Here is a 12624-nt window from a genome sequence, read left to right on the forward strand (position 1 = left end):
AGTTAAAAATAAATCACTAAATTTGATATGATCGATGCCTGGTGGCACCTGCACCCAGGTACCAGAGATTACTCATTCTTCTTGCATTTCCACTTGAGCTACTAATGCATTGACTATGCCCTCATTCGCTCCCTCTCTTATGTACATTGTATTCTGTCCATATTTATGATGTATCAATATCTGACCATGCCCATCTGGCGCTAAGGTGGAGAGATGTTCATAACTCCCCAAGATCCTTATTACATTGGTATCTCCACCCTCAACTCTTGAGGGACCCAGTGACCTGGGCCACTATTTTAGACACAATCAGTGAATAATTTACACGTTATGACTCACCTGACATATCCCCCACAGCCTTTGGGATGCACTCAAAGCTACCATTAGGGGTATCATGATATCTATAGGCATAGATAGAGCTAGATAGGTGGGAATTATAGAGCACAGTCTCGCCTCCGAAATCGTTGCTCGAAAAGCAGGATATACAAAGCTCACCCAAATCCACACAAAGAGGATTGGCCATTCTAAGAGAACTATTAAAATTACATAGAACTAACAAGGCTCTCTGCTAGCTCTAGGCCAATGCTTCAATGACAAAAAGGATAAGATGGACGGTATTCTGGCCCACAAAATTAAAAAACAGAACCAAAACGCACATTCTGTCTTACTGAACATCCTCAAATAAATTGGCAATCTCAGAAAAAGAGAAACGGACAAATGTTCATGCATTTTATAAAGCAATGTATAACAAAGAAAATGAAAACCCCTTGCCATACAAGGAAACGTAAATGTGATGGGACACCTATTTCCCCCTATTGGGAATTGCTAGCGACTCCTATAGAACCCAAGGAACTGAGACTGGTGCTTAAACCCAGGCCTCTGGGCAAATCTACAGGTCCAGATAGGGTCCCCGTAGAGTTTTCAATCTTACATGGTGCCCTTGTTTAACTTTCTCACGACAGACTAACCTTACCACCCCTACCATGTGCAAGGCTGACAGAGCACTTATTCCCTAACTAGGTAAAGATCCAGCTAACTGTACTTCCTACTGCACTATTTCTCCCTTAATTGTACCTGCAAAATTAAATTGTACACAAAGATCCTAGCAACATGACTATACCCAATATTATCTGGCCTTATTAACCCGGACCAGGTAATCTTCATCCACAACCAACAGGGAGATGAAAAAATCCGTCATCTAGCCCACCTGATTAAAAAAAGCCCCAAAACATAGTATCCCCGCTTTATTTATATCCTTTGACATATAGAAAGCATTTGACTGGACAAACTGTTCATTACTTCATGTTGTATTGGACAAGATCGCTTGGATCTCAAGATGTTCGACAAATTCATGGCAGCATACATCTCCCCAACAGCGACTCTTCGGATCAGAGGTAAATGCACTAAACAAATCAACTTGGCTAGAGGGACCAGATAAGGATGTCCACTGTTGCCAATGCTTTTTGCACCGATGATAAAACCCTTGGCAGTGATGATCACAAAGGCAAGAGATAACAAGCATTCCCCTTGGTGACCAAATGCACAAAGTCGCTGTCTTTGCTGAAGATAATCTATAATTAACGAAACCTGACTCATTCCTTCCACAGCTGACGCAGATACCAAACAAATTTGAGCATGTGTCCTGTTATAAAATTAACAAAAAAAAACTCAGGTCTTTCACCTGAGATAGCCCATTTCCAGCACTGCCAAATGAGACACTGGGTGCTACACCCTTTGAATATTACAGCCGCACTGTCCACTCACACACTTTAAAAAGCTATCCTCATGTTTTCTGGCACAAAATGACTGATATCTCAAAGGTACCAATTCCTGCACATTCCCAGACTTAATGCCCTAAACCCATTTTAAAGGTAATGCGATGGGTACCTGCAGAGGCGAAATACTGAGCAAATCTTGGGAACTGTGGCTGCTAGTCATCCCCAATACACCCAGAAGCATTCCTCAAAGCAATCGGCATATAAGGTAATGTGCCATTTGTAGATATCCCTAGTGAGACTAAATTGAATATTTCCCCAAACAGCAACTACTTGCTGGAGATGCAATCGGGAACCCAGTACTTTCCTACATACATGGTGGGCATGTGCTCTGGTACAAACATTTTGGATCAAACTACTGGGACACATCAAAGAAACTGGACAGTGGGATACCCGACACCTTTTTTTTCACAAGATGTTAATTAGTGCACAAGCTCATATCACCCACTACTGCCCGTCAACTTTCCCTGACAGCATTACTGTGGAATTGACCAAATGTACAGTGCCACCGATACCTTACCATTAGGAGATACTCTTGAGACATCGGGACTACCCCCTAGTTGTATACTGTAGTTCCTAAAATACCCCACACCTTCAACCGTTACTCATTTCCTGTCTTCTCAGGTTTAATACAGGTTTTTCATGTGTATTCAATGGGTGAAGGAAGCTATTTATTTTTTTGGTAGACACCTAGTTTATAAACGGTGGTGTGTATTGAAAACTTTCAATAAAAGATGTGTTGAAACTAAATTAGGATTATACCTCCCAAAACGCCCACAGCCCTTGTCTGTAACTTAAACGCAGTTCTTACATGGCTCATGGGTTCACGCTTTGAACCTCTACATTGAACTATCCGACGTATCAGGGAACTTCGAGCTTTAACCATAGAGGTACTTTTCATTCAGATTTGCCAAGAAAGAGTGGTTCTTTGAACCAGTCCAAAGTCCCTAGTGTCACCCTTTCACGGTAATCAAACCATTGATTTGCCAGTCTTCGTTCCGAACCTCAACGTTGTAACTAAAAAGGTTTTAACCATACTTGATTTTAAAAGGGTGCACGTATACCACATTAGTAGTACTAAGTCCTTCCATAAGAAAAATTGGCCTTGGCCAATCCTCTGATGTGGGCCCCCATATCTGAGGCAGGCATCCCAAAGTGAATATCAAATCCATACAAATCTGTTGCACCACAGCCAAGCGAACTCTAGCTGACCCCCTCTTCGAGTGCACTCCACATTCATTAGGGGGCCACAATGGCCTTTTAAGCAACATCACTTTGGCAGGGTAAACAACGATTACCACAAATCTTTTCCCCGCAGGGAATCACAACGCGGTTGTTACAACAAACGCGTTGTGATTCCGCATACCATTACTCCGCAAGTCGGAACAACGACTTGCAATGGGAAGGTGTTGGATTTAAAATCCAACACCTTCCCTATTGTCCGCACAGACTGGAGTTGGAATAGTAAATTATACTATTCCAACATCCAGCGCCCCCCCCCGCTCCGCAAGTCGTTGTTCCGACTTGTGGAGTAATGTTATGCAGAATTACAACGTGGTCGTTGTAACGACCGCGTTGTTTCCCTGCGAGGAAAAAGACTGCGGGATAACACCATACATTCCTTTGGCAGGTATCTACAAAGCTGCTACTTGGTCAATTTCAAACATGCTACAAACAGAAAATGTTACTTACCCTGTAACGATTTGTTCATATGATGTGGTGCTGTAGATTTAAATGTGCCCACCCGCCTCCCTGGAAGCCAATAGTCATCACAGATGTCTTTAGTTTCTATTGGCTTACCTTTTCCCCAAATGTATTTCACATTTCTTCATTACAACACTTCACTTATTCTACTCACCTGCTGGACAGGAAGGCGATCCGAGATGAACCGGTTGTACAGGTGAGTTTTGGACCATGCAGGGAGACACAACCGGTCCTACCAGTTACAAACATCCTGGCAGAACACTAGATGGCAGGAGTATGCAGAGCATAAATAGATAGTTGCAGGGTAACATTTTGCATATATATATATATATATATATATATATATATCAGGGAGACTGTTAGTTGTAGATTCCTTACCTGTGAATTTCCCCCCGTCAGTCTGGATCCGGAGATTTTTTCTTCAGCAGTACCCCTGCGCGTCGTTGGGTGGCATTGGTCGGCTATGCGTCAGCGTCGTGGGTGCCGGGATGACGTCATGGGACCTACATAGACGGCGCACATGCACACTGACGTCCGTTCTTTTTCTGCGACAGCCTAGCACAAATCCTGAGCGCTAACCCTAACCACTTTTTGGCTAGCTTTTTTTGACTTTTTGTCGAATTCTTTTTCAAGTTGTAGACTCCTGGTGTGTCAAGGATGTCCCAGCAAAGGACCAGCTTCAAGCCCTGCGGTTCCTGCCACGGATGATGTCCGTGTCAGATCCGCACCTCTTGTGCCTTTGGTGTCTGGAGCGCCACCACGACCCGAAGTCGTGCTCCAAGTGCCGGTCCATGAACCCGAAGGTTTTGCGGGAGTGGTCCCGAAAGCTACTGGAGGCTCGGCTCCACGTAGCTCCCGTTCTTGTTCGAGGGGAAGTTCTCCAGGACAGTCGCGGAACCGACACTCCTCGCACTCCAAGTCATCAGGGAGATCTTTGTGTAAGTCAGGGAAGCACAAAAAGAAGTTGAAGAAGCACAAGCATTCTTTGACTTCTGCCCTTCGGTCGGCTGATGCGGGATCCCGAGCGTCATTGCTCGATAGCTCCATCTCCAGAGCCTACTTCTGAAACTGCTCCGTTCGTTTCCCCGGTGCCGGAGCTTTTCGTGCCCAAATCCAGAAGTTTTATGAGGCCTTTCTACCTCATATTTGGGCAGTCTGGCTCCGCCACCGCACCTTTATGCGCTGTGGAGTCGGTTGGGGCCCTGAGGCTTCGATTCTAGCAGCTCCGGCAGGTCCTCGTGGATGGAGGCCTGGATCCGGATCAACACCAGTCAATCTCACTTGACCTTGACCCACGTCGATCCCGACAACGATGCTGCTTGTGTCACCCATGCCGACCCCACCCTCATACCCGAAGTAGACAGAGTTGGACCGATGTTGATTCCGACACTGGAAGGGACTTTGATCCCGGTGTTCATTCCTGGTGTTCCTTTTGGGCCAGAAGGCGAGGAAGAGGACTGGGAGAGGGCTCTGGACCCTTCATTGACCAGCTTGAGGAACCTGACTGAAGAAATGATCTGGGTGATGCTAGTGGTCTGGACACTTCCCCTGACACTGGCCTGCTTTCTCCCCCTACCGTGGCTATGGAGGAGGGAGCTTCCTATGTTGTTGTGACGAGGAGGGCAGCCAGGGTCTTCGGCCTTGAGCTCCCTACAGTGGCAGTCAGGACTAACCTGACAAATGTGCTTCAGCCTGCGGCTTCCTCTTCTGAACCCCTTTTGCCATTCAATGAAGCCCTCAAGGACGTCCTTCTGGGCACTTGGTCCACGCCCAGTACAGTTGCTTCTGTGGATAGGAGTATTGCCCACTTCCTCCGGGTGACCCAGCATTCCTGACCAAACACCCCTCCTCTGAGAGCTTGGTAGTCCAAGCCTATTCATCAAAAGGCGCATTCCCTTCTGCTCCCCCAATAAGAAATCCAAGAAGCTGGATCATCTTGGGAAGATGTTCTCTTCCTCCAGCTTGGTATTGCGGTCGGTGAACTGCATGCCTCTTGGGCTGATGCTCCCACGCTATCTGGGATACAGTTGCGCAGGTGCTGCTTCAGTGGCCAGAGGATTCCCGGGCCATTCTCTCTCAAGCAGTTGCAGAAGGGGGAGACACAGCAGATTCAGCATGTGATGTGAACTCGATATCACGACTCACTGGGCAGAACGATTGCCACGTCAGTAGCTGTTAGACACTGCGCCTGGTTGAAGACTTCTGGCTTCTCAGGGGATGTCCAGACTTCTTGATGGACATGCCCTTTGATGGCACTCGCCTTTTTGGCGACAAGGCAGACTCATCGCTAGCGAGCTTCAAGGATTCTCGAGCTACGGCTAGATACTTCGGCCTTGCGGATACCCCACGTCCACTTCAGTCTGACTTTCGTCCCTTTTGTGGCTACGGAAGGGGTACCCAGCCATGTCCTGTCCAGTGCAGCCACAGAGTCACGCAAACTGTTCAGCCTCTGCGTGGCCACGGACGTAGGACCCAGCGTCCTCGCGGGTCAGGGAGCCAGCAGACGGGCCAGTCCACCCTTTCCCTCCGTGCTGCAACCTCCAAACCTTCCTAGTCCGAGGTTTCAGGCACATCAACGGCCAGTTGGAGGCAGGATCCACCATCACCTCCTCCAATGGCAATCCATCACATCAGACGGGTGGGTTTTGCTAATAGTCCACAGTGGCTACTCCCTCCCCTTTGAGACTGCCCCTCCCTTCATGCCACCTTCTTACAATCACATGACAGAGGATCATTTGGCACTTCTCCGCCAGGAAGGAGCTCCAGAGAGGGTCCCTGTGCCAAAAGTAGGTTGTGGTTGGTATTCCAGCTACTTTCTGGTACCTAAGAAGGACATAGGTGTGCATCCTATCTTAGACCTCCATGCTCTCAACCTCTTCCTCCCAAAGGAGTTGTTCAGAATGCTCACCCTAGCCCAAGTTCTGTCTGCACTCGACCCAGGATACTGGCTGATGGCTGTGGACTTGCAGAACGCTTATTTTCATATCCCTGTCCTGCCAGCCCACAGACGTTACCTTCGGTTCACGGTGGGCCACGAGCACTTTCAGTTCACCGTGGTCCCCTTTTGCCAAACCAGCGCCCCTTGGGTATTCACAAAGGTGATGGCAGTTGTCACAGCTCATCTGCGCAGGTCAGGGGTTCCAGTCTTCTCCTATCTCGACTACTGGCTGTTGAAGGCAGGCTCGCCCCAGGTTGTCGTCTCCCACCTCCAGACTACGGCAGGCCTCCTACATTCACTGGGGTTCACTATAAACGTGCCGGGGTTCACTATAAATGTGCCGAGGTCACACCTGACTCCTTCTCAGATGCTCCCTTTCATTAGGGTGGTTCTGGTGAACGTGCAGTTTCAGGCCTATCATCCCGAGCAGCAAGTATAAGATATTTGAGCCATGATACCGATGTTTCAGCCAAGATTTCGGTGGGAATGACTGAGGCTGCTTGGCCTCATGGCCTCCTGCACCCTGCAGGTGAATCATGCCAGATGGCATATGCGAGATCTGCAGTGGGACCTGAAGTTCCAGTGGGTGCAGCAACAGGGGAATCTCTCCAACTATGCCCAAGACCTTGAAGGGAAAAGCGCTCCAACTGCAGTGGTGGCTAACAAACCAAGATTGGGTCAGAGGCCTTCCCCTACCAGATTTAACAGTGGTGACGGATGTGTTCCTTCTGGGATGGGGTGGCCACCTGGGAAAGGCAGATCAGAGGCATCTGTTCTCTGGCGCAGGGGCGTAACACAGGCCCTGCAGCCCCCGCGGTGCGGGGGGCCTCACGCTCCAGGGGCCCCCTCACTGACTCTCAGCACTGGGTAGACTGCTGCAAGAAACGGCAGCCAGCAAGCCTAAATTAGACAGTGAGCGCGCACGTAGAGGACTAAATTACAGGGGGGTATTAACACAGGCCCCGCAGGGGGCCCCCACGCTCCAGGGGGGGCCCCTCACTCTCTGCAGAGGAAGACAGCAAACCAGGCCAGTAGTGCGCGCACGGCACGCCACGGACGGTGACGGGCCTCTATGTTTAACAATGATTCATAATTGTATAGGCCGGGGCGTAGAATATTAACATAGGCCCCCACCGGGGGCCCCCCCCACACTCCAGGCCGGGCCCCCAGCCCCTCACAGCTGCAGCAGAGGAAGACGCAGTAAGAGCAAGGCAAGCCTATAAACAGTTACAGTGCGCAGCCGTGCATGCCACGGACGTGACTGGCCTCGCCGGCCTCTATAAACATTAATTATGGTGCTTGGTGCCATCCGTGGTGGGCACCCCTGCTGCCGGTGTTCTAATGAACTCCCCTGTGGGTTTGGTCTCCCCCTACATTAGAGGGGAGCTCACAAATACAGCTACAAGCTAACTAGCTCAGCTCCCCCATCGGTTTGGTCTCCCCCTACGGGGCTTAGAAATACCAGCCTGCCTGAACGTTTTTTAAATTAATTAAATAGTTGCTGCGCACTGCCCAGTACGCCCAGGCGGGCCGGGTCTTCTTCATAATTAAAATGCTGCGTGGGAGTGGCGGCACACAGTTGCTGTCTGCTCGCGCGTCGTGGTGCCGCGGTCTTCAGGGTGGGAGCGGGATTGGTGACCAAGGCTGACAATTTTGTTATGCGGATGCGCATTGCAATTAAAACCGTGTGACTTTAGTACTAGCTGTAGGGTGCGGCCGCCTTGGTAGTAGAAGAGTACTAGCCCCTGCCTTGTCCTGGCGGCTAGCCTCGCCCAGTCGCCCTGCCACAGTCTTCTGCTGCCCGCCCTGCTCGCCTTCAAAGCACCAGGCCAGCCAGACCTAAGGTGAGCGAGTATGTCGTGTCCTGCTTGCTCAGGACTCTGATGAATCGGATCTCTAATGATTAATATGAATGTTTGAAGCCGGCTATGCATTTTCAGGTATGGTGGTATAGATATAGCCACATTCAAACCTGTAAGCATTAGGGCGATTCTGAAGTCCAATGCAACTTCTAAATGTATTATTAAGATGTTTTAAATTGGGATTATGCTAGACATTTGGATGTTCTATTTCTTTAGGAAACTAGGTTCAGGGTAGACTGGTTTTTGTTGTGAACGATCAGAGATATTGGCAGGAGTTCAAAAGAATCGCCGGATAAACCACTGTCCAGCAGACTACACGAGTTTAAACATCTGTTGTGCCGATGTCCAGTAGAAAGAGTATTTTTGGTGACGCAACTCTTTAATTGAGCTAGGATTAGGACTGCTTCAGGAGCTGTGCATTTTCGATTTAATGAGTATCGAGATTGATATTGTATTTAGTTTTAATATACAATAATTTTTAGTCAAACTTGCTGTGATTATAGATGACTGTTAGCATATGATTTTTGAATGGCTTTTAATGACTGAACAAATATATATTAGTTAATTACTACAGGGTATAGCCCTTATTGTGGGAGGCACTATATTGTACTAGCTCCCTTTGAAGATTTTGAGGAGGGATCGTTGGGTGTCTTTGGGGTTTTCTTGTGGTGGTTGGAAATCTCCCAGGAAACTTGATTCCATTCGGAGGTGAGATGATGAGTGCTACAACAAAAAAACATCAATAAAATATTTTGGTGGAGGTTATGAGAAGTTCAGCCACAATGGTTTAAGTGTTTGTATTCTCCAGAGTGAACTTTCATAACAACAAGAAGTTTAAAGAGTTAATCAGTTTACATTTAAAGGGGCTCCTTCTGGATCAGGACAGTCCTAACATCAGTTTGTCCCTAATCTTGTGAGGTGGAGGGCACATCCCATTCCTTGAATAAATATTCAAGGAGTCAAATATTGGCTTGGAGGATGTGCAGAAACCGATTTCTACTTGTGCAAAAGTGTCGAAGCGACATGACTGCAGACATGAAAATTGATTTAGAGACTACATACCTACAGTTCAGGAGGACAGCTCTGATGTTTATGTAATGCATCAGGAGGGTGATTCGTCTAAGGTTGCTTGAACAGATTGATCTTTGTGATAATAGGAGCTGTGATCACAGAGGTAGTGGGGGGTGGGGTGCGGTTGGGATAATATTCAACGATTATGCTCTGGTAACTGATGAAATCTGTAATGCAACGATCCTAAATGTAAAGCGCTCTGATACCCTCTGGGGTCTGGTTCACGCTATATAAAACTTTATAAATAAAAAATAGAGAGGCGGAGAAGGGAGATGGTGGGAACCGTTAAGGAAATATCCCTTAGCACTGGCAGGGCAGGGCTGGCTGGATGTCGATGAGATGGCGGGGGGGGGGGGGGGGGGGGGGGGGCAACGAGTAGCGGTAGTAGTGCTGAGCCTGAAACTGAAAGCAGTAGAGTAGATGGACCTGGGAGGGGCCAGCAAAGCTTCAATGTGCCCCCTCAAGTGCCAAAGAGATAAGAGGCCCCCAGCGCAAGGCCGCGAGCGTAGGTAGGAAACAGGGTTGGTCCCAGATAGCTGAGGGCCCAGCTGGTGCTGTCCGGTGCAATGGGTTGTGATGTGGAGACAGCATTAGACCCGGCAGGGGCATCGGGAGACACCCACGCCATTAGGGAGCAGCCTTATATTACGCTGGGTGCCAGAAGGTAATACTGTTGTATGATTAAAATCTTTACAATTGTATAAAAAAGAACACTAACACTGGTGAGCATAAGACCGATAAAAACCCATTATGGAGCAAATAACGTCATCCTGTTCTGTAGTGATGAGATGCCTCAGGTTGCCAGGTCGCTTTGTGCCCATGGACTTTTTTCGTGGCAATTAAAATCATTGGTTCCGTTAGACTAAAACGAATCTTAACAACCAGAGCGACTTACGGTGGCAAGTAAAAGCCCTGAGGCTGAGCTGGAGACATGGTGTGTCCTGCTGACATGAAGTAATTAGAAGTCACTGGTGGAACGTTTATTTTTAGCGGCTTTTGAATTAGACAAGTTGTAAGATTTGTTTTTAAAATTGTAGATTGTCAGTCCAAACTATAATTTACCCCATACAAATAAATAACAATCTAGGCACCTTCCTCTCTTTCCTCCATGTGTCTCCCTTTTTGTGCTGCATTCCCTATCTTTCACCATTGCCCTGCCAATCCTCTTGGCTTGTACCCCCTTTATGTATAGTGCTCCTTTGCTTTGTATGTGCTTCATAAGTGTGCATCAAACACCTCCAATGTGTGAAAACGTTTACAGGTTTTCGGGCTCGATTGATTCTTTTAGGATATACGAAACACTTTGGCAACCCAGAAATACCTTTTCAATTCACTAAAATGTTTTTGAGACTGATTTCATATTGCATTTATGAATACCATGAAACGAGAGTTCCTTCTTAATTGTGATACACAATCACATGATTCAGTGGTTTGTAACCTCAATTGTGGTCGATAACCATTGATCAGATATCCACACTCACGCCAGTTGTGCTGGTATTTGATTCTCAAAGGGGAGTGTCTCTCATTTTGGTAAACAGGAATTGTCCCTTTAATGGAAGCTGTCTCTTAAAAATGTTACTCCTTTTCAAAATGTAGCAGCAGGGACAGAGGTTGCCGTCTCTTGCAGGTCACCATATCTGCGTTTGCAGCTCATCACAGTGAGATGCAAATTACAAACAGCCTCATTTACGTTCATTAGAAAGGCCACTTTGCAACTGAATGGATGATTTACAATACCACATCTTTGAACACAAGTCGCATAGCATATTGCTTGGCTATTTGCAAACTGGTTGGTGTGGAATTGGCACTTTCAGGTTTGTGTCAGGTATTAGTAGTAGTAGTACATTGGCCCCTTCGTCTTTCTTTAAAGTTTAGTGTGGAAAGCTAAAGGATGAGCAGAGAGAGCACAATGCACCCAAACTTGAACTGCTGAGAATTCGGACCATAGAAGCCCAGGCTGGGTGTCAAGTGGGCCCATGTCATCACAGGCTTCGCTGCCACATGGCCCCCGTGTCAATGTGACACCTTCTGCCAGTTTTGGCTTTTAGGCTACCTCAATATCCGTTTTTACACTTGCAGGTTCGCTTTCACATCATAAACATGAGCTTCAAAATCCCACAATAGAAACTGCTGTTGTCTGAAAAGTCAGCCCTGTCTGAGTTTGTCACACATGCCCAGGGACCAGTGATGTAAAGCAAAATGACTGGGCCGCCATGCAAACTGTATTGCGTGGCCCCTAACATTACAAACCGCCCTGCCAGATTTCCCAGGTCCATTCATCACTTGCTGCTCCATTCCAGGATTTTTCTTAACATTCTGGGTCTTGAAGTCTTGTTAATTCCATTATAACTCAACAGGTATGGACCTGGGAGATTTTGCAGCTATACATTTAAATGTTGGAGGTTTCAAATCAAAATCTGCTAGATTTCTGGGTGGTAGGGCAAAGTTTTACATGGTGGGCTACGCCGCCGGGGGGGGGGGGGCCTCCATGTGCTTTGCAAGGGGGCCCCCTCAAGTTTCATTACACCCCTGGTTGAAGGCCCGGCCGACAATGTTGAGACGCCACTGGACGAGTGCCTTATTACTGAACAGGCGTATGGCCAATGACTACTGGAAATATTCCCCCCTTCTTGTGTTTAACCAACATTTATTAAAGATGGACATGAGAGGGATTTCTTTGGAGGCGGGGGTCATACAACCCCCGGCCCCACATTTACGCAGAAAAAGTTGCATGACATTTGATTACAATTAATATATACAATTATCAGATGGCTAACCTTAACATACTTCTAGTACAAGGTATTTCCTATCCAAATCTAACATATGATCCATAATTATACAGTAATTACTTTTATGCGTATCCTATTTGGGCCTACGGCAAGGTCGCTAAATGGTGTCAGATCCTTATCAGTTAACCACGCCTTCCAGTAGGAGTGCGCATGCGCAGAGGCCCTGTTTACCGTGAGGGTACTCCCACCCCCTCACCCCCCGGTTACTCCCGTATGCTCTATTAACTCCATTAAAAGGGGCCCTTGCATCTCTGTGCCGTTTACTGAGGTCATTGTGCATGTGCGGGGTGGCCAACCAGCTTAAAGAAAGCGTGACTTCCCCCCCCCCCCCCCCCCCCCTCCCCCATCTAGCCAACCGGCTGTACTGCCCCTGGAGTTCTAGGAGAGACCACTTGTCCCTCCCCTTGGGCGACCCTATTAAAGAATGGCACCGCCCTCTAAGGACCTTACATTTACTGCTCACCAATCATGACCAAGGAATAGCAATA

Source organism: Lissotriton helveticus, chromosome 9 (assembly GCF_964261635.1).
Source record: "Lissotriton helveticus chromosome 9, aLisHel1.1, whole genome shotgun sequence".
Lineage (NCBI taxonomy): Eukaryota > Metazoa > Chordata > Amphibia > Caudata > Salamandridae > Lissotriton > Lissotriton helveticus.